We start from the raw sequence: 23,573 nt of genomic DNA, 5'->3' as shown, positions 1-23,573 counted from the left end.
TGCCTCTGCCAGGCCAGCGGTATATGGCATCTTAAACTACCCCATGTACTTCTCACTAGCCTGTGCTTCGTTCCAAGCCACTCAATAACTGTTTGGGCCTAGTCTTCTTTGGAGGTTTTGGTGCCACGTGCTGCTTGGCGTGGGTGGATCTGTGCAGGATCTCCAGGCCCTACGAAGTGCGCCATGGGCCGAAGGAGTGGTGCCACTGGGCCAAGGATGATTTTTCATCCCAAAGTTGTCAGTCTGTGTGACTTCTTGTCGGAGGAGTCTCCAAAGAGCTGTGTGATAAATTTTTTGGGGAAACTTATGGAGCAGTGGCTAGTTTGTGGTGAAGTGCGCTGGGGCCTGTTTTCTGGGCTGTGACAGGCCGCAGGAATGGAAATGTGCACTGAGGTAAGGTGCAAAAATGCTGTGAAATTTCAGTCAGCTTCTCTCCTATTTGGTGTTGGTTGTCCCTTTGTGGTGACTTCTTGTTGCCTTGTTTGCTCTGTGTTGGCACACGCAGCAGTGATCATCTCTGGTGGATCTGAAGTAGTCAGATACACGTCAGCTATCCGGTGCGTACGTACCTCAGTCTGTACTAGCTATGGGGGCGCTTTCTACTTTTGTTTTTGCTATGTTTTTAATGTCCTCTGTGAGATTTCTAACATTTAATCTGTGTCAGGTAGCTAGCTACGCTGGGCCTGGCTCAAGCCAAAGTGCATGGGACTGTGTAAAGCCAAAGGCAAGTTGAAAGGCTTAGTGTGAAGTCCTCAGTATTGTCAGCGTGCTAACATCAGAGACCTCACTGCGTGTTGGACTAAATTTTCTGAAGTTGCTGGTGCATGAAGAAAGACATGATACAAATTCTGATTTCCTGAAGGTGGATACAAAACTTTAAAAGCTGTTTCAAGCTGACCGTGCACCATTTCAGCCACCTGAAACACTGATTTTCAATTTCTTTCACCTGGAGGTGGGGGAGCATGAGTGGCTATGTCAGCACTGTTTGAGTACCTGGCATTTGAGATAAAATATTTTGTTGTAAGAAAAGATTAGTCATTCTGCAAAAGCTTTGTAGTGAAATACTATCTAGGTAGAAATACCAGCTGAACTTTAATTCCAAAGATGGGCCCTGCTTCATTATTTGAAGATGTTTGCTTCTGTTATGATCAATATGAGTCGTGCTTTCATGAGCCTTCATATTGTGCAGCTCAGAGCTCAGTGTTGTGGATTTCATTGTCAATCTCCTCTAATTCATTTTCTGCTCTCCAGCATTAATCTTTTCTTGTCAATGTTTTCTAAATCAAATCCAGCACAGCCTGTGGAAAATAAAGCAATTGTTTAAATTGATGGCTTTGAACAAAATAAATCATAAATCAGTACTTAATCTTTGAAACCTCTTTTCATCTAGAACATTTTTTTTTTTCTCCCAGGAATGTGATTATAGAGCATAGATTAGAAATAGGCAAGAAAACCATGCCACCTGCAGGTGTTGGAGAGGGGGTGCATTTCTCAACAGTGTCCAGCACTGGCAAAGCTGCTGAACTGGCCCTCGCATTGGTTTGTAGGTGATCAAGATACATATGCTCAGTTCTTCTCCTTTCTTCAGCAAGTGAAAGGCATGAAATATCTTAGAGATCAGTCTTCCAGAACTTCCATGTTAATCTTGACTAAAGGTAAGTGAAAAGGCTCAGATGAGGCAGGCTCAGTGAAGTATGATTTTCCTTTTTGTTGCCTTCACAAAAAGCCCATGCAGCTCTAGGTCTGAGGTCCCCCATGGGCCAGAATTCAGATACTTTGGTGTATCGGTTTATGTATTATCTGACGCTCTTCTCTTAAGTCTGATGTCTTCCCGTATGCCTGGGAGGTAAAAAGATGGAGCTGTTCTTCCACCAAGGTTGAACTGGTACATAGGTTAGGAAATCTGCTCAGGTTCCTGACTGCCCATTGTCACATTTTCAGCTGTCTGTGACTATGCTCAGTCTGAACTCCAAACTTGTCACGTTGCAAAAATAATGTAGTAGCATTGCCAGTAGCAAAGTTGCTTTTCAAGTTTGAAGCTGCCTACAAATAAACCCTGAAAACAATGAGAGAGCATGGATGGCAATGAATTAAGGAGAACAAAACATAGCAATGGAAGACAGCATGTGTTGCTAATTACCTGCCATTCCGATTTCTGAAGTAATTTTTCATCCATGAGCTATGTGGTCAAATGTAGCAGCAAACCAGGAGCGTGCATTCTAGCTTGTGGGCATGTTAATTACTGGGAATTGACGTTGTGTCGTTGCTGCTACAGGTCTCCTGTTTAGAATCTTTGTGCTGGAGCTTGGGGAGTGCCGCTGAGGCTGGATAGTTCATCATAAATCGTAATTGCATAAAGATGATCTGCACTAGCTCTGCAGACTCGATTTCCACTTGTAACTGGCAGAAGAAAGAAGACTCAGAACAATTATCTGGTATTAATTATGGCAAAGACTTTTTGGCTTCTCCTCATCTTCAAAGCCTCAGTTCTGGCCGTGACCAGAGACCTGTGTGCAGGGGAAGGTGACGTGGGCTTTCAGCAGCTGTAGTCAGAGGCTGATTTGTGCATCTTGTGTGGTAGAACCTCCTTCGGCAGCGCTGGCTTTGGAAGTCTCAGCAGCCCCAAGTAAGGTGTTGGTTGGTCAGCAGCAGCTGGGCCTGGAGCTTGGTGCTGGGCTGTCTGGGGAAGAAAGCACAGGGCTCAGAGCTGGGCATGTGCCGCCCTGCTAGGTGGTCAGAGTCCAGCACAGTCCTGCCTGCTTATGCCTGTAAGGAAATCTAATCTTTTTGTTTACATGCTCATGCACAGTGGGCTGAAAAGTCTTAGCAGCTACTCAAAATTCAACATCTGAAACACAGTAGTTGTGCACTACCTGCCTCAGTGAAAGAGGAGCAGTCTGCAGCTAAGATTTTTTTTTTTTTTTTACTAGATAACTTACGCTGTGTGGGCTGGAAGGGAGAATATGGCACCGACACCTGTGGTATACCAAGGGTTTGAGTTCTAATTTTGCAGAAAGGGTATCTTTAAAGAGTAGTTACTGTTGCACATGAGACTGGAGAGTAAAGAAAACCTTGTTCTGGCAGCATGCGTTCTTGATGTATGGGAATCTTTATCACATGTTATGTAGGAGAAATGCTGGTGTAACTATGCCCTGATGATACATCTCCTCTGTCATGCTGTCCTGCGGTTACTGAATGGTGTGCAGGGAGGCAGTGAAGTGTTCCACTAATCCCAGGAAAATCCTGGATCAGAGGGATCTCTGCTGGAGCTATGTTATGAATAGGATGTACAGTTTATCTTCTGGACTTGTGTGGACTTATTCTGTCTTTACTGTGATAGTCCTGCTTTTTCCTTCCTCTTTCTGAAGTCTAGCTTTGTGGCAGCTATAGCATGGAATGGCAAGGGAAAAAGGGAATCAGTAATCCCTACATGTAAAGGAACCAATCTGCAATCTATAAGGGTAAAGGATTCACCTGTCTTGTTCCAAAGGTTACAAAGCACACCGGAGGGTATCAGTTGCTTGATGTAAAGCTGGAGCAAGCCTGCAGCCAGCAATGGGCATAAGTAATAGCTCATGCCACGGATAGAAGTTACAAGATCGGGTTCCCTTGGGATTTTGCACCCTAAGGTTCAGGCTGTAGTGGGTATAAGGACCGAGCCTCCCAGCATGCGGGGCATCGAGGCTAGCTGCTTTCATTTCCTGATGTCTGTTCTCACACATCCTGTCAGCACGGAGTATATTCACGATCTCTACTTGTCCTCCAGGCTTACTGGAATCCAGGCAAAGGCTTCCAGGATTGGGGAAGAGGACAGACCGATGCACACCATGAACATATCTAAACCTTATTTTCTTAGGAATCTAGGCGAGGGGAATGGGAGTAGTCAAATATAGATACATATTTCCCTTGGATTGCTCCTGTTTGATTAAGCATCCCGGTGTCTGTGGGACCATGGAGGGAGTTTGTCCTCTGAGAGAAAGTGAATAATGGCAGTCGGACTCTTAAAGCAGGCTAATATGCAATATTTATTGTATATGCTGGAATGCTCAAAAACTATTTTGGCTGAAAGCTATACTCGGCCTGGCCCCTGGAGGGCACCAACAGCCAACGTTACAGACCTTTATTTGCCTCTTCGCTATCACCCGCTGACATACGGCGCTATGAAGATGGCAAATATATCCCCGCGTATAGATTAAATTGAACCTGCTTTGCCTTGCATAATTTGGAAATTCAAAAGACCAATTTCTTAGTGTAATTGAAAACCACTACATTTCAGGCTTATTCATTGAATCAGTATTTCCAGTTAGAATTCAAATTAATCTTTCTACCTTTAAACAAGATAACGAGGGTGTAGTTATATTTACTCAGCCTGTTAACAATCAGGTTCAGTGTGGCTGCATATGATTAACTACACATATACAATTGCAAAAGGTTAGTACGAGCATGACTCAAGTCATAGGGGAAATCCATCTCCTAAGGCTGAAAATCTGAACTGACAGTTCTGCGCTCAGCCTAATGCCTGAGCCCCTCGGGAAGGGAAAAGTAGAAAGGAAGAGGAGAAAAGGCAAAATGACCAGCCTGACATAAGAGCCCTGTCAATTTGTATGTACTTCCCTCTGGATTTTTTTTTTTCTATTTAGCCTGGGGTCCTCTGCCTTTAAAGTTGCATTAATGCAACTTTCCTGAATTACTTCCAACACCTGTCAGAAAATGATGTGGCATCCAAATGCATTTGTAAAGCACATCTGAGAGTCTGGGTTCTGTGTGGGCCAGTCAGCTGGAAACATAAGTTAGAGGTTTGCACATGGAAATGTTTATCTGGAGTGCAGCCTGCTCTTTGTCACAGGCATCTGATGTGGTGGGTAAATTGGGTGGTAAACTCCCTAATTCTTCGGAATATTGATGTGTTTTAAGAGAGAGGCTGGTGAGTATCAGCCACGTTTAGGCACCTGAGGCTGTGGGCAGGCTCACTTGGTCTTTGGAGTGACTTGTAATCCAAGCGAGTTGATGCTCGTTCATTGCCAGTGGGGCCAAGTCGTGTTCCCTGGTGTTTATAATAGCTGAAGACTGTGCACCTACACAGCTGGTGCGCAGCGGCTGCTTAGCGGTGCCTGCCTGATCTGTGCATGAGTGTGAGGTCGCACACCAAAGGCATCCGTCAAAATAAGTGGTGTTAATAACCAGTTGTTTCTGCGTCGTGAGCAACAGCTGTGCTGAGGTGCTCCGAGGTGGGGCTGTAGGTGCGTGTTTGGGTTGCCCTCTCACAACTTCTTAGCTGAATCTGGCCTGCCAGCTGTCTTGTGCAAACAGAAAAGGCACAATTTTCTAATAGGCTTCTGCTTTGTGCTCTATCGAGCAATCTATGGCTCATGCTCCATTAACTGAAACGGCGTTCTCATTTATGCTCGTGCAAAAAAATAAGTGAATATTGTTTTACACTTAAGTATAAAAACCAATGTAATATTCTAAAGAAGGGTGAAGTACTTCTTCATTGGCTACTATGCTAACTGTCCTTTCTGTTGTTCATTTACAGGTCCATGCTGGGTTTTCTCTGAAAAAACCTTTTCTCTGCATCCCTGACCTGTTGTACTGGTGTTGTCAGCAAGCACAAGCCAGAATGGCATGCAGATTGTTTTCATTTGTGCTGGGGACAGTCTTTGGCTCTATGGATAAGAAAGCATCTTTAAACACGTCCTTTCTCTACTGAGCTGAGTGCTCCTGGTTTCCAGTTCTGCAGCGCACATAGGCACTTGGCCAGCAACATCAGAGTGGGACTTACAAGGTAAGTGAGAGCAAATTTATAATGAAGTTATTAAATTCACAGACACTCTTCTTTTTTCAACATCTCAAATTGGACCATGGATTTGATATTTGGAGTAGTAACATTATTCTGCTGTTGAACAAGAATGGTGATGTTGGGTGGTATTTGCTAGTTTTTCTTGTGTCACTGTGGGCCATGAATCTCTCAAAAGAAGTCAGTGGTTTGGATGTGAGAAGAGGCAAGGATAGAACTTGCTTGGGCAATCCCACAAGCAGTCCTCATGCTGCTTTTAACTTGTAGGGACTAGGCTGAGTGTCACCCATACCTAGTCCATTCACTGAATTACTCTGTTGCGTCTAATGTAAACTGCAGACAGAAGAGATTTTGTCCTAACAGACTTTTCTTGAAAGGCTGGCCATTGAGCTTGCTGCGTGGAGTCTTGCCCTTGGGTTACTAAGAGGTTTTGTTCAGGATGGCGTCCTGCATGTGCTTTTCAGTGACAGACTGGATTAATTCCAGGGAAGCTTCTTTGTTCTGCTGTTAATTAATAATGCATCTCTTTAAAATAAATAAAAAAATCAATGCATATTTAAATGATAGCTAAAATAGCCTCAAAAGCATAATTTCAGTCCACGAGGTGTATAGTACAGTGCTGTGTTGCTCTGAAAATCCTAACTAAAGCAAAAGTTAACCATAATGCAAATTCACACATACTTTTAAGTACTTGGATGGTTATTGTGTTTCATGATGTTTTTCTCCTTGGAAAGAGAGGATGGAAAACACAAAGTGCAGTATCTTAGCAAGGTAAGTGAACTAGTGGAGGTAATAACCTCTTTCATTCCCTTTCTGAAAGGGATTTGTAACTAAGACGAAACCTGTAGCAGTGTATTGAAGTGGTAAAGCTGCTACCCAGCATTACCTCCTCTGTAAACAGCTGTTAGTCAACAAACTGCTCAGGAAAGCAGCTTACGTGACCATTCCCTTCTGTTGAGCAATGCAGGATAAAATAAGCTGTAAAACTAGGTTTTGGGAGAAGATTTTATCTACCTCTGCTGTACAATGCTAGTCAATACTTTTCACTGTCCAGTTTCTCATAATGATGCAAGAACTGAATTTTTAACGTGAACTTTTGCCATTGCCGCTTCAGCTGATTCTTGTAAAAGCTACTGGCACCTTGTTTTGCAACACTTACCTTTATTGCAAATCTCAAATAGTTGTGAAATGCCAGATCAATTTAAATTCATTTGTGGTAGTTTTTCCTCACCAACATAGGCAGTTGACATGGGGAGAGTAAATGGCATGCGTAGAGTCCTAAAGTGAGCATCCTAAAATGAGTCAGTTTTCTCTTGTTTGTTGTTTGTAGGGTTTGTTTTTTTCTTTTTGTCTGTCTGTTTGAAGAATACACTTTCTGCTCCTTACTCTGTCAGGGAAATGTAAAGCTTTTCCAGTGAGGCTTGTTTTCCTCTGGAAGTACACTTTCAAGCTCACGGGTTTTCCTTGCCTCTAGAAGAGTCCTTTGCCAAGGTGATGGAAAGGCTCTGCCGTGCTGCAGTCTCTCACTGCTGCTCCTGGACTGCCCAACCTGGTGCTTTGCGTGTGTCTCCTTCCAGCACTCTGTCCCCAGGCATGCCCAGAAAGCCCCAGGGCACAGCATGTCTTCCATGCTCTCACAGCTTTTCACATGATTCAGGGAGTAGTGACCAAGATGGAAAAAAAATCAAATGTGTTTTTGATGCTTCAGGAGTTATCTGTAAACAGGTGAGCAGAATCAGGTACTGCTCATGGTGAAGTGGCCCTAAATTTTAAGGCTTGGGCTCCAATGAGATCAAAATACGCAACTTGCAACACGAAAAAGGATTACTTTGATTAAAGCTGAAGCTTTAATTTCATTTATATGGGATCTAGATGAACTACATGTGCGAACAAAACAGATCGTGTCATAAATAGGTTTACAGAAAACCTGAGTGATGCTGAGTGAATGGAGCTCAGTTCACAGGCTCAGAGACAGAACCTAGTCCTAACCTCTAACAGAGAGTGTGGGGCATGATGCAGACAGCTTTTCATCTTCTGCTCTTCAGTCATGAGCTTTGAAAGCTTGCAGACGATTCAGCTCCGTTATATTTTTGCTTGGGGGTAGAGGTAGTGGAGAGGCAACTATCTGCTACACAAGATAGAGAGATCTCACGTGGGGTAATAGACACCTCTGGAGCAAGAGGATGCTTTGATTTGGCTGAACGTGAAGCGCCCTCATGGGCTATCATAACATAAGTCAGTTTTAGCCACACTTAACAATCAAAACTCAAAATCCTCTTGACGATGCCCCAAATAGAATATATTTAAGTCAAAATGGCCATTGATTTAAGTAACTATAAAAGCCCTCTCTTCCTAGTGCCTGAAAGATTTATTAACAGTGTTCAGATTGCAGATGTGCAGAAGCACAGGTGTTCAGAGTATACTGGACAAGAATCATTAGTATAGATTCTTTAAAGTCATTGCCAGCATTTTTTAAAATACTCCTCTAGAAAAAATGACTCCCATAAGTGGAGATAATCTTTATTGAAAAGATGTTAAATCTTCTTACTGCCATGAACTAGATTTTAGAAATGCTGGCGATTCTATTTATCAGTAATCTGGTTCACGGGAGCCTTCTGGCTGCATTAAAGGTGAGAATTAACTCAACCAGATACTAAGCATGAATGATTTAGGAGCCTTCCCAGAAAATGACTTGGAGAATTCAAATGCAAGATCTCCTCCAAAATGTTGTCTAAACCTTTTGTTTTTTTTTTCCCAGAGATGTCCCAATTTATGTATCAAGCTATGTTTGACCTTTATTGCCTCTGCAAAAATAAAGGCTTTGAGGTGGATAGCTTGAAATATTTAAAGATCTCTCATTTCAAGGGTAATTTTAACAGAAACATCTTTGCTGAAATGCCCCTTAGCACGTTTCTAGTGGAATTAATCAACCACCCTGCAGAACTGGCTTGCAAACCAAATAATGGAAATTACCCCAAATTCTGTGGATGTTCCCAGCTACTTAAAGATGGTGATAACTACAGCAGGGAAACCAGCAGCTCTGTGGTACCTGAAAATGAGATTTATCTTGTATTGGTTGTGAGTTCCTAAAATAATAATGATCTTGGAAACAGCATTTCTGGTTATCAACTCAGGTTCCTATGCTTGTGAGCAACTGCATGAGAGAATTATGGTAGAAAAATCTGGAAGGGAGTTGGAGAAGTCATGTAACTCATCCATCAGCCCCATGGCAGGATCAACTATATTAATCCTGTCAGATATTTTTTCAATGCGTTCTGAAAGATCTCCAATGTTAAAGACTCAGCTAATTTATTCTGCTTCCTCATCCCTGCCATTAGAAAGATTTTCTTAATGTTTTCCCTAAATCTTTCCTTTTGTAATGAGTCAGAAAAACTGAGTAACTTGTCTTATCTGTCACAGGTATGAAAAAAAGGTTATATTCCCCTCTATGTATATGAAGACTTTGAGGTTCTCCCCGTGAGCTGCCTTCTCTTTAGGGTACACAGCTCTAAATGTTTTTAATCTTCCTTCATGTCATGCTTTGTGAATCTCTGATTAGCCTCATTGCGCTCCTGTTACTCTCTCCAGTTGGTTTGTATCTCTCTTGATCCAGAGTATCTTTCTCAGACATCTAAAATAACATCCACCACCAATTTTTGGTTCAGCAGCGGTGTTTGAAATATGTTTGCTATCAAGCTTAAAGTAAACAAGTACTGTTAGCAAAATGTTTTTTCCTGTAACTGGGAGATTGGTATTCCATAGTGACAAAAGTCACGGATAAAATTAAACCGAATACTGAATTAATTTGGGAATGAATGTACGTTTAAAAATGATATTGGGTTTCTAAAGCAGGCTTTAAGAATATCCAATCTTACTATTTTTTCCCAGTGATTTGGACCCAAGCGGCTTCAGTCTTTGACCTTTATTAACTGACATTTCCCTACCTCCTTTACCTTTCCCAACCTCTTTTCACTGTTTGTCTTGTGAATACCCGGCGTTCCAATAATGACTGCTATTTTCTGTGTGTATTGCAATTCTTTATAACGAGTTCAGGATCTCGCAGACAGTGTGCAAGTGCTTTCTTGCTCTGGAAGATGCTCAGTCCTCATTTGCACATACTCTTTGACATGACAACCTATTTCGTGACAAATGACATTTATTGCTGATTTTGCCACATGAAACTTGTGCAGAGCCTTTTCTTCCTCCTGCAATTAAAGCTTGTGTCTTGGTTACTGCCTTTTGTTTCTTTTGAACTCATCAGGGGAGGAATATAATCAGATAATATTTGAAATTACAATCTTGGCTAAGACAAAACATAAAAACGTGAGGTAGTCATCACTTCAGATTAGCATTCAAAAGCTGATAAGTAGACAGGCCAAATAATCTGCGCTCATTTCTGAGCAACAATTTAGGATTCTGGGGAATCAGGTATCTCACTAAGCAGCTTTGAGAAAATAAGGCTCAGTTAATCAAGGTGGGAAAATAAAGCTGCAACAGCAGAAGCCGGGACGATTTACCAGTCACTTGCGGCTGAGGAATGCAGATATTCTTCATTCTTCTAGAAAAGTAGGGGTATGCAGAGAAGTAACTGGCAATGATAAAATGTTGGTAAAAATTTGGGACCGAAGTAGACCATTTAATCCCTTAAAACCAGTCCAGAAGATTCCAGAAAACCTCTGACTCTCACCCGGTAAGCCATGCCATAAACCTGGTGTGGGCACGGTGACAAACCTGGGACCTTTAGCACAAAAGTGGAAAAAATTGTGATGTGCCGGAGGGAAAGCAAGAAACATGAAGCTCTTGCTGATGTCTTGAACTACTGAATTAGCTGCAAATTTGCTGGCTAAAAAAAGTCCAGCTGGTGCTAGGAAACCGGTTGCTTTCCCAACGTCAAAGCTTCCACCAGGCTGTCCACGGAGTCTAATTCCTTCCGTGAACAGTCGGTTTAACTCTCAAGTGCGTGAGATTTTTTTATTTTTATTTTTTTTTGTCTTGCATTTGAGTTTCTGAATGCTGAGCAGCCTGGGTTTAAGGTGAGAGAAGACATTTTTGAAAGATTTTTATGGAAATTGCTTCTGTGACAGGGCCCGAAATAAACCTTTCCGCACTGCAGCTGCAGAAGGAAATGACCACCTGAGTACAGCCGAATGAAATTTGCTTTATTACCTAAGCCACGGTTATTTTCTCGGAGACTTTGTTCTTCGGGATGTGTGCCTGGGGCTTCTCCTAGGAAAGGTTGTCACTTCCGAGCACGGCTTGATCTTTCTCAGCAAATTCCCTCCCATCATTGGTCTTGTGTAAAGAAGGGAGAGCGAGGTTTAATTAAATATGTTAGAGAAGTGTATGTTGTGGTTCAGATGCTACAAGGCAGTCAAGGGAGAGAAAATTCATATAGAGGTGTTGGGCTCAAAGTCTTGTGCTTACAAAACACGCTGCACCATATTACCCCTGCTTTGAATGCGTGCAGAGGTGTGGAAGGGCTGAAGGAAAATTCTGACAAATATTTGTAACATTATAGAGCTTCTGAAGTTGCTGCATCTTCATGCAAGTTGGCTTTCTGAAGTATCTGGCGTTTAGTGACATTCTGCATACCATACGAAATTCAGGAACGTTTTTTTCCATGCTGAAGCAGAGCTACAATAATTCCTGAGGTCTGCGGCTTGTTTCAATTATTTACTTTTGCAAAAAGATTTTTATAAATCCTCCTTCCTTTTTCACGTTATTAACTTTCTTGTCAAACTTCTACTTAAACCGCAGAGACAAAGACGGATCTTTCCTTTATAGATCTGCAAAGTTAGATTTACTACTTTGACCCATTTCCGTGTGATTGAGAGCTAATCTCTCTCCCTTTTATTGGCTTTTGGTAAAGCATGTATTTCTTTGTTTCCCTTTTTCATTCTGCATTGTCTTGTGAAAATATGTAACTTCACTTCAAGCTGTAAAAAAAATTATCCCTCTACAGTAAAGAACAAAGTGACAACCCTTAATCCAATCCCCGAGAAGTTTTATGTCTTTAATTAGCTTCTTGGATTGTATTCATACATGATTCAAGGAAAATGAGCTATGAGCAATAATAAAGGTATCGTGCTCACCTCTGACCTGGCAGAGAAGAATGCTGCAGCCAGAAAGCTTTTTTGGCCCAGCATCAGTGACAACTGGTTGAATTCCTTTCTTTGGAGCTGATTTTTTTTTTTCCATAAAAAGCATATAGAGTGCTCCCACTGCACTTCGCTTGCTGTCCCGGGGCAGAATTTGACTTGTGAGATGTTAACTCCAAAGACTGATGTTTTCAGTGCTGCACTCTGCTTTAAAACAGTATTGGTCCTGTCAGTGCTCCAGTTTGACAGGATACGTTTCCATCCCTTCTGCAAGAGTTGATTACTGTTGCTTTTTAATGCATTAAAGGAGATAAATTTATTTTTTGCTATGCTACTACTTTAAAGCTAGAATTACTATTTATACAGATTGTTAATGTGTTTGCCTTACTCAAGCGGCTGATCTTGTGGTCATCCGTAGCATTACATTAGGCAAGAAAAACTTTACCCCATATATATGTCCTTCTTCTTTGTTCCTAAAGAGCTGAATGAGCATGAGGGTTATATCCAGGGATATTGATCCGGGGCCTGGTGTTGACAGAAGGTGCTGTCTCCCTGCAGCAGCCCACGATTGATCACCGTTTCCTCCTTTCCAGGGGTAGCATCTCTGTGGCATCTCTAGCCAGCTCCTGACCCTCTGCAGCGGGGTTGGCACTTCCAAGACATGATGCCAGGCTTAAAGTATTGCTGTTCACAGAGAGTTTGCAGAGTTGCAGATGGGGAATACCAATAAAATCTGCACATTTATTACTTGCAGTAATTAAATTTACCAAGGCGTTTTGCTGCATTTTCTATTTGGTGTAGCAGTTGTCAGTTTTTTAATGGCTCCTGCTATGTCAGGGTATAAATACCTACTAAGTCAGTTTTTGCTGGTCTTCAGGGACGAAATAGCTCTGCACTGGCATGTGAGGGACATGTTCAGGTGGCCTGTAAAGTATTTGTAGTCTACAGAGATTTTCAGAGCAGCATTTCCTCTTGCTGGTAGGAGTGTGCTTTTGCAAACAAAAGTGACTGCCTTGCTAGGCTGGTGACAACCTTGCTGTGAAACAAAATTAAGAAAGACTTGGGTAGAGTAGTTTAAAATAATCCTAAACCTGGATTAGGTTCTGTGGGGAAGCCAGACTATGGAGGGGTCAAATACGACATAAAATCAAGCTTTGTGTGCTACTAAATGCCTGGATAGAGCAAGGCAGTGTATAGCTAATATTCTCTGTTGCTTTATAGCCAAACGCATGGAATCACATTAAAAACAACAGAATCACAAACAATGTAGAACAAATGCTGCTAAAATTAGCAGCTGTTGAACCTGCCAGTTAGTGATAGAAAATCTTCAAAAGACCTGTTTCACAGTAGTTTGGGTATGGTTGTTGAGTTCTGTAGTTCATATTTTTAGGCTGAAAGCATACAGATGCATATTTTCATCGACGTGCCTGCTGATTTTTCAGGCATATTTTATTTTGATGTTCCTGAGATTCGATAATGCAGTCCTGATGTTAAATAAATGTGTGCTTTCTTATATGGGCTTTAAAAAAATAGTTGTAAATTGCAGTTTAATAACATTTGTGCAACACTTCCACCTTACTTATAAAACAGTTTATTTTGGTGCATTAGTTACAGTGCTGGTTACCTGTAGAACTGCATTTCAGTCATCCACTGCCCAAGCAGCCTACCTGCAAAAAGACTCCAAACCTAACAAAAAAAATACCCATTAAGAAAAAAAATCAAACACAAAACCAAACAAAACCTGTTTAAACCAGGCATATTGATGTAGAAGGCACGTAAGTAGCACAGTAACCTCCACCCTGAAATCAAATGGCTACATAATACAACATTTAAGAGCTGAAAAATGTTGCAGAGCATAGATGCACATTTTCAAATGAAATGTTGGGTTCGGAAAGCTTTTATGATCAAGTTTGTTCAGCATCCAAGGTTAATGCATGAATGTGGAGGCAATCATGGGGTAAGTGGAAATTTCAGTTTTGTGAAATGAAAGGCTAAGGAAATTTAAAACGAAGGAAAAAAAGGAAAGGAATAGGTCAGAAATGGACGACAGGAAAACAAATATAAAAAAAAGTCAAAAAGAATGTGTATGGATTAAAGCTACAAAGGGAGTTCAATATCTTACTGGCTTGGAAAAAAAAAAGCAAACAATCTGCACTCCTTGGACCTCATAGTCTAGTTGTGGAGTAATGGTTGACCGTTCGTGTACTTGATTAGACCAAGTGTCAGTTTTTGCTCAGCCTTCATTCAGACAAATAAGCACCAAAAATGCAAATACTGATGGAGAAAATTCCGCGATTAGAAATGTGTTTTTTACAACATCGTACCACAGTAGATGCAATAATTCACATGGTACTGCTCTGGGAACATGCTACATGCATAAATATCTTTATTTGTTGTGGTGTAAGCATCCATGTCTGTGATTTTGAGTGCGTATACCATAGGAGTTGCATCCATAGTTTGGTAGGGATTGGGCCGATTCAGCTGAATGGGCTCTGGGGAAAGCTCAAAGGGATGTGGGTGGTGACCTGGGGCCACCAGCTAGTCACCCTAAGGGAATAAGAATTAACATGGTAGGAGCTTTGCTGTTTCAAAACTGTGTGACCACCTCATCTATTACGTTCATGTCTGTCTTGTTGGTATTGTTTAATGCCTCTAATTAAGGCACGTTGGCCAATGTGACTTGGGATTGCCTGGCCTTCCTGATTTGATGGCTCAGGAAGCACAACATTGTAGCAAAAATTAATATAAATAAAAATGGCTGACATAGGAAGAGTAAATAAAGAAAATGAATGCAGCCAGATATAGCAAGTCTTTGATCATAGATTACAAAGATATTTCAGTGCATAAAAATGTAAAGAGTAATGATGTCTTTGAAGAGTTTGTAACACAAAAGTCCATGTACATCACAAAGTAGGAAGGGTAGAGAAGGGTAAAGGATTAAGAAAGCAGAAGATAAGACTTTGTGCATCATTAATGAAAGATGAGGAACAGAAAGACAAATGAAAAAATTCCCTGCATTGAATGATGGCTTTGATTCCTTACTTTACGGTGTGTTGGCATAACACAATGTGAGGATTTAAAGATGTAAAAGAGAACAAAGGCACAAAACCACTGAACGTGTATCACAAAGTACGAGGATGGGGTAACTGCTTCCAAAGTGAGAAGGAGCCAAGAAGAGCCTATTAAAACACTAGATGCCTATAAAGTGAACCACGGATCAAACAGAGCTGGAATCTGATTGTGCCGCTAGAAAGTGAGTGAAGTAAGTGGCAATGCTGGGTTCTACTGTACGGGTGTGTTTTCCAGTGGAAAGCCAAAGGGGGAGGCCAATTTAGTGTATTTGCTGCTGTGGGCTGTCAGCCTGAGCAGGATTTGTTCGTGTATCTGTCAGGAAGACAACTGCTGGCAGAGCGTGTGTTGGAGGGGGCAGCTCAGGTTCCTCGCTTCCAGCAAGCAGCGAGCTGCGGTGCTGGCTCAGGTGAAGCGGGGTCTGGGTTCCATTTCGGTACCTCTCTTCCAGACCCGTCGCTCACCTCGCACTGCTCCAGGACCTGACTCTTCCTTGTTCCCACAGTACTGCATAGAGAGTTTCTGGGCGTGGGTACCTATGCTTATTTTTCTTTCTGCTTCTGTTAGGATTGGCAGCAGGAACAAAAAAAGCAGGGCTGCCTCCTGCTTTCATTAGTTCGGTATGCTCCATCCCCACTGCTCCGGTTGTCTTAAATGCTACTGCGTTGCAGAGCTCACGCCCAGGTGATTATTTAGCAATGATAATGGGCTCCACGACCCTATGCCATGCGCTACCTTAGAAAAATATTCTCTTTTCAGTTTTCCCACAGCAGGTGTTTCCCTCTCTCTAGGGCTAACTTTGTAAAACAAGGTTCGATGAATTTTGCCTCCTGTTTATTGCCACTTCTAATCTCTTCTGTGAAGAGGTTTACTGCTCCTGTTTGCACCAGGCAGTGGGGAAAGATGCCCTTTCCTCATTTTTTCCTCTTTTTTTTTTTTAATTTTATTTTTAAATGTATGGTCTATGAATCATCGATCAGAGCTTGTCGCTGCTCTAAGCCAGAGCTGAACAGAGGCTGAGCCAAGTTCTGGTCTGGATTCCCAGATCACACAAGGCTGGTGGGAGCTCCATCGGGTGGTGTAACATGGGGTCCGTGTAAGCACCTTCACACTGATAAACCTTTTAGCTCCTTCCAGCAAAGGAGCAGCTGGGAGGGTGGCTTGTGCACAGGGTGTTCTGGTCTGGTGGATGTCCACAGTCAGCTGAGTACATCGCTGTTAGGGCTGGGTTGTTTCTGGTGTTTTAACCTCACCGTGCCAGCAGGCAACTGTCTGCTCTCCCCTCTTTTAGGGATGTTATACCTGGGTGTAGCTGTAAGCGATCATCAGGGGCTGGGACCTCCAGACAGTGCAGTTTGGGGTGTAACAAACGAGTAGCCTTAACTACCTTCTGCTTTTAACATCTAGCACCTGGAAACGTAAGTCCGTAGTAATGTGAGCAATTCTATATCGCTGTTAGGAGTTTTGGGAATACATATGGCTTAGCTGTAGACGTTGAATTATAAAGGAGTTGTGAAATGCCATCTGCCTGCTTGTGCTGTGTATTCTGAAACTGCAAACAGCTCATACTCATTTCTTCACAGGTTTATCTCATAGTTTGTTTGTGGGTCTTTTTTTTTTTCTTCTTCCAACAGCTTTTTAAACTCCATTTTCATGCTTTTTCTTTCAGCTTTGGTTTTGGTTGTATCTAAAAGCAAACATTAAAGGTATGTGGACAAGATACTGCTTTCTGTTTCATCTAGTTTACTTTAATGTACACATTTTTGCAATGACTTTTAAATAGAATATGTAACAAGCGTGACACATGAACATAAATCAGTATCCTATGTACATTTTTTTTCTTTTGTAAGTCATAAAAATCATGCAACCGTGCTACATTACATCAGCACATATGTTTTGTGACTTAGAAAGTATACTTCCTATGGTGATCCCCCATCTGCTGCTACCTCTGATAAATCTAAATCTAATGCTGGCTTCTGAATACTGAAACATGGCTTTACTCTGGCATGTGTTTGACAAGCAGGTCTTGAATCTCACAGGCTGACCCTCTTGTGGATGACCACTTGTGAAATATGTAAAGAATTGGAGATTTGGTGAAGTCAGACAAAAGGAGACCTGGCTTATTTGTTTGAAAAAAATGTATATATTTTTCTGCTAGCCTGTGCAATAACGTCTCTCCTGTAATCATTTGTTGTGAAGTGAATTTGTTAACAGCCTGTTAGGCAGGCAGAAGATGAAGCTGACACTTAGTGAAGAGACCTTGCTTTTCCATTTGCCATTAAATCACTGCAGAGCTGTCGCTTACTGCTGCAGGATCCAACTGCTGAGGGTAATCTGCTGCCTGCTGGTTTTATGGGTGCCTGGCCTGGAGGAGGGAAAGACAAACTGGCAAATCCCAAGAGAGGAGACTGGGACTATGCTGCAAGTGGTGCCTCTGGGGGTGTTGGTGTGTTACCCAGCCCACAGGAGACATCTCTCTGCTGGCCACGTCCTGTCACGGGGACAGGAGCTGCTGGAGCAGCGAGGCTGTGGTATAGCCCTGTGTTATAGGTCAGGGAAGCACTCAGTCCTGCAGAGCTTGTGAATGCACAGCTGGGGGTAGTTTGGGATAGGTTATGCACAGGGTGAGTTCCATTTACTTATTTATTTTGCTCCTTTTTCCCATTTCCATCATGCAATTTAGTTCTCAGTACAGGAGAAAAGATAACAATGAAAAAAAATCAAATAATGTTTGAATATTCAGTTTTAAAATCTGTTTCGTGTTGGCCCTTTGTCCTTAAAATTTTTAAGTGATTTGATTCCATTAGTCCGCTCCCAATTTGCAGAAGCCAGGGTTTCTTCATTTCTAAGGCAATTTTGTCTTGCAAAATCTGGAATAATTCCACAAAACTTCTACAGAAGTCAGATCTCACTCTGATTTTGGAAGGCTCAATAGCTGATGCTTTGGGTATTGGCTTGGCCAAAGTCATGAAATAAAAAACCGCAAGTATTTTCCTGATGGCAGGGGAGCAGGTCCAGTGTTTCTTTCACAGGGATGCAGATTGTTCGGGGAGATTGGTGCTTCCACTCTGGGCAATACTTCAACCAAAAGCAGCACCTGTCCTAAAATGTCCCTGATGATCTATGAAGGCAGAGAAAATCCAATGATGGTTTTCACTTCTGAAAGCTGAGTGGTTCACTCCTACAAACTCGCGTTATGGATTGAAAATGATGGGGCCCAGGACACAGCTGGATCAAGCGTATGATTTCACGGTGTCTCGATTTCCTTGCTTCTCCATTGCCATGCACTTTTGCAGTCCTTTAATACCTTGTAGGCTGATTGTAAAGTGATTGCAAAATAGAACAAGCAGGTGGTCCTGATGGTACTTTGCACTCATTTTACTCTCTTCATGTGGCTGCAGATGAACACAGAGCACAAAGAGCTGAATCAGGACCCCACACCCCTTTTAATAGGGAAGCTTATTTTTAATATCTATCTATCTATATATTGCCTTTCATTGTGTTATAGGGATTTTCAGTCATGTTGTACTACAAAGTGACTTATTCAGGAAGGTTCAAGATATTTAAGACATCCTGATTATTGTTCATTGTTCTGTAGTATCTGTTCTCCTTAAATGCCACGCAAAAGTACCTCCACTATATTAGCCGCTGACATACAAGTCTGGGCAAACACAAATGAAATGTAATGCCACTGAAAAAATATGAAGAAGGAAGTTATTTTTCTCCTAAATGGTCTGCTTGACATGTGGATGAGTACCTGAAGGAAAAGTGTGCCGCTTACGGTGTGCCTGCTGCTTGTTTTCTTGCTGCCTGGAGATGGTGTTTTGAGAACTGGAGTGAGCAAATAGCTTGAGGCAAGGCCATAAAAGCTGCTAAAAAGTCTAGTGATCTTTTTTTTCTTTTGGATGTAATTGTGGTTAATTGGCAGAACTATACAGAGAATAAAAAGGTTCCCTTTAATCTCTCAACTTTTATTATCTGGAAATCGTCAAAGGGAGGAAATCCCAATGAACAAGTGCTGCTCTGTCTATACTGGTGTCTCCAAACGTGGTTTTGTCCATGGCAGTTGGAGTAGAAATGTCTGCAGAACCAGGAGAGAACTGTACACATGTAGGGGCAAAAAATTACTTTGCTTTCTTCAGCCGTAAGATCAGTAAACAGAAAATAATCATTTTGGAAGTGGAGGTATTTGAATACTGTAAGGTTGAAAATACTGAACATGCATTGTAAATTTATACCAAAGGAACTGAAACACTCAAAAAAAAAAAAAAATCCCCAAAAACATCTTTTACTGAGAATAACGATAGTAGCTTAGGGAGAGTGTATAGCTTAAGGGAAACTCATTTGAATAAGGTTTTAATCCTGAGTAACCATCAATAAAACCAGGAATTTCATGTGCTTTGAAGGAGTAACTTTAAAAAAGAAATCCTTTTAATAGACTTATCTTGCTATAGGATACAGTGGGCAGAGAAGACAAAGACTGTAGCTCAAGCTGTGGGCTTGCACGTTATTACTTTTCAAAAGATTTAGGCTGTTTCTGCTGTAGAGTTTGTGCTGACACAGCTCTCTGGCACAGGTACGACGTGTGCCACCAAACGCTTACCTGTTTATCACCTCCCTCCTAGCTTAGTTCATGCAGTTTGAAAAGGTGACAAAGAAATTTTCTTTTCATACTGTTATAACCATGTCAGTGGTCTTGACAACAGTGTTTGTAGCTGGTGCTTGTGGGTGGTGGCTCTTTATCTTCATGAGATGGTAGAGAACGAAACTGGTTGAGCTTGCAGCAAAGGCTGAGCCCTACTTACCACTGTAATAAGCCTGTCTCTGATGGGCATACGGTTACATATATCTTACAGAACATATCTACAGAGCATTTCTGTTATTCCACCAAAACTAGACAACTGGACAGTTCCTAAATAAACTCAAAAGCAGGGGACAAGCAGCCAGTCTTTGTATACGAAAATGCCTGAACTGGATTTTGGGTGCTCAGAAGTGCTGCTGAGCACGAGGTGCGAGGCACATTTGGGCTCCAACAGAGAACTTCAAATAGGACTTTATTTTTTTCATATCCCGTTAGGAAAAAGGCAATGATGGGCAACTTCCTGGGTAATCTGTCACGACAGCTTCTGGTGCAGACTGGCGTGTGTCTCCAGAGGTGACTGCTTTGGTGCACGGACTGAGAGCTGGGAAGGGGCAATTATTTTAATTGAAAGGGCTCAACAATACCTCTTGACTCGGAGGGTACCATCAGTATTACCTTCTGCCACCCAAACAGGTCTTGTCTCATTGATTTCACCATTCCCTTTTCTTCTGGTCACTAATGTAAGAAAAGTGAGCTATGTGTTAGAGAGGCAGCAGGAAGAACTGGATGCTAATGCTCAAATGTTCTGTTACAAGTTGGTTTTCAAATGATGCAGCTCCTGCAACAGAAAGGAGAAAAACCCTTTGATAATTTTACTGCAAAATGGGTAGTTCATCTCTATAGAGAATAAAAGTGTCATTGATCTCTATGATAAATTGTATCTCAGTATCTGAAAATATAGACCTTGTTTTTTTCTTTATACGGATGACCTTGCCTCTATTGTAAATCAAAAGTAACCAGGGATTTGTGGCTCTTGTAAGAGCTGCGGGGGGAGGGAGGAATTACTCTGAAGCTGCAGCCCGTTTTGGAGCTGAAGGAAGGTAAGGGCAGAGCTGCTCAGTTTCATCAGGTTTATCCCAGGATGGGTTTCATTTTCTGTTGGCTTGAGGCTGTGCATTGCCCACTTTCCAGAGCGTGAGATGAACGGGAGAGCAAAGTGAACGTGGGGGAGTTGGGCCAGGAGGGCGTGGAAGGAGCCTCCAGCCAAGGCTCGTGTGCCAGCCGTGTCTGCTTAGTGGCTGTTTCTGTTCATTCCAAGTACAAAGCCTTCCTCCCTTTGCTCCTTTTAGACTTAGAGTTAAAAACTGAACAGTACTATTTCATTTCACTTTATCAATGGTGGGAAAAGGTATATCCATTCTTAGGAATTAAAGGGTTCTGATTTGCAGTAAATTTCAGAGCCTGACCAAAGCTGATGCTGGAGACGAGCTAGTGCTGCAATTGGAAAACCAACGTGGAAAAAAAAAAGTCAAAAGTGTAACTCCCACATTATCTGCTTTACAATGTTTTATTTTGTTTCAAGTTGAAATACCTCAGTTTGATTTTAAAAGCAGGACAGTTCTGTTGATTTCCATGAAGAATAAGATCAACTTTTTGCTTCCCTCACATTCCTGCTGTCATGTTACACAAGTGGGAAATCCTGAAAGATCAGGTTGTCCTACAAACACGCTCTTCACTCCTCATCCATCCAGTGCTGCTGAACGAGGCAGGATCTTTTAATTGAAGCTCATGTTCATTTAATTAGAGACCATATAATTATGCACAGGCACAAGGGGGCAAATTAAGGTTGCACAGTCAATCTCAGTTCTGGCATTTCTAACTTTCAGGTGCTTGACTTTGCATCTTTAACAACGTGGAGAGGATGTTATTGCTGCTCCTCTCTCCGCTAGACCTTGCCAAGTTAGAAGAAAAGTTGGATTTCTTTAATAAACACGGAGGTAGCAGCATTTGGGAGGGAAGTTTTGTAGCAACTTTGCAACACAATATTCTTTTCAAATAAACATCTTCTGCTTGTTCTGAGAGCTCAGCTCCAGATACCCGCCCCCTCCTGCTTTCTCCCAGACCACACACATTCAGTTTCTCTAAAAATGTTGGCTTTCACACTGTAGCAGCTAGTTAACTGGCTCAGTAATTTAAAATCCCCATGACAGGAATGCTCGCTGCTTGCACCATTACTGTTTCCACTGAGAAGTTATTCTTGTTTCAGTATTCTTCAGAGCTATCAAAAATACTTCTGTGCAGTTTCAAGAGAGGAGTCAGGATGCAGCAAAACTTGGTTTATGGAACTCTGCCTCAGGAACCTACACCATGCCTCGGTTAAAGGGAAAGAATATTTCCTAAGCCACACCAGAAAGCATGGAGATCTTTGCAAGCAATTTAGGTCCCTATCCCCTGCCCAGCTTAATAAGGCTACGATATGACTACTCTCGCTTCAGAGTTTGCACAAGCACCACCACTATAAAAGACACGGGGTTTTGCTTGCTGCCACAGAGTTGGTAGCTGGAAGGACGCTGCTGGCATTGCAGGAGGATGCAGCTGGCCGTGTAGCAGCACGTCGCCCGAGGGCTGCCCTCTGCTTGGTGCTCAGCTGCCCCCTCGTGCAGCACCATCCTGCCCCAGCCTGGAGACAGGTTATTCCCCCCCCGCTGCAGGTGCATCCTGTATTTGTGGATTTGGGCCTGAAAAGTAGAATACCTAAAGAGAAATAGCTGTATTCGATATTCAACAGGCATCTTTATTTCTTTTTCAATGTGCTTCTGAGCTGAAGGATTGGGCTGTACCAAGAATCTTTGTAAAGACCACAGAGCAAAAACGTCTCATCGTCTTACAGGGCTTGACTGCAGCAAGGGTATTAAAAGTGCTGTTAAAGGCAAATGGCAATGCAGGGTAAAATACATTCCAGTCAATAACTCTATTTACAGAGCAGACTAAATCACTGTTCTTTGAAACCAATACCATGTATCACAATAAAACGAATAGTAGTTGAAAAGGAAGCCCTTTCCTTGACAGCTGATGATATAATCTGGGAGACGGGGCCTGTTGCTTATCCTTCAATTGCATTAAAAACGCCAGGAGACTTCAGGAGCAAGAGCAGTCTCTGTTAAGTGGGTTAATGTTAACGGGACATACACAGATCACAAACCTCACGTCTTGAATGAGAAGCAGGTAGGTCACTTCTCTCTGCTGCTCTCATGTTTACAAGATCCTTGACCCCTCAGGAATGAGTCTTCTCATCCTGCTCTCAGCCATTGTGCAGGACCAGGAGTACTGGGTGAATGTTTTTGTTGAGGAGTGTGGCTCACAGGTGAGCAGATGGGAGGGAAAGGCAAAGCTCTCTGAGCCCAGGCCAACAGTGCACCCGGGGGATGGAGGAGGCTGCTGCATAACATCCTCGTGCCTGAATCTGGAAATGAGTAATATTTAGGACTCGAGTGCAAAAGGAATGTCAGGAGACCAACACTGTTAAAGTGGATAAAACACTTCAGGAAAATAATTCTAACACTTGAGTCGTATTTTACATTTATGATGACACCGTGTCAAAATAAGCTTTGATGAAAATTAACTTGTGGCTGAAGGAAGGAATATATTACAAGACTTGCATTTAAGCCTTTTTAGAGAAGAGTTTGTTGTTGAATGGCAACATTTCTTTTGAGTTGTTCTTGAAATGCTGGAAATTTAAAGCTTTTTTTTTTTTTTTTGAAAAGTGTAGCAAACTAACTCAGAGTTGATTGTTTTCCTAGGAAAAATACTTCAGTGGGTGTTGGGATATTTATCTGCACAAGCTAATCAACTAGTCATTGTAATGGGGGCTGACGGTTGTGGCATCTTCATAATGTTATATTTTTTTATTATGTCTTCTGTCGGTGGGATCATATGCTTGAGTAACTGTCTTTGAAATCCTTGTCACAGGGAGTGTGACACCGCACCTGTGCCCGTTTGGTGTTAGAGCCTTTTAAGAATATTGGCATGG

At 42.0% G+C, this 23,573-nt stretch overlaps 1 long non-coding RNA gene across 1 annotated transcript in view; it reads left to right on the top strand.

Moving 5' to 3' along the window:
- The window catches only part of LOC308200753, a 149,095-nt gene that overhangs the window by 22,511 nt on the left and 103,011 nt on the right, over positions 1-23,573 (top strand). The window contains exon 3 of the long non-coding RNA XR_013955779.1: positions 5,534-5,782. This is a non-coding gene — a long non-coding RNA (uncharacterized lncRNA). The remainder of the gene's footprint in view (positions 1-5,533; positions 5,783-23,573) is intronic.

Source organism: Anser brachyrhynchus, assembly GCF_964034855.1.
Source record: "Anser brachyrhynchus genome assembly, chromosome: 10".
In the NCBI taxonomy this organism is placed as follows: domain Eukaryota; kingdom Metazoa; phylum Chordata; class Aves; order Anseriformes; family Anatidae; genus Anser; species Anser brachyrhynchus.
Note: the sequence above shows the minus strand (reverse complement) of the source record. Positions and strands in the feature narration are given on the sequence as shown.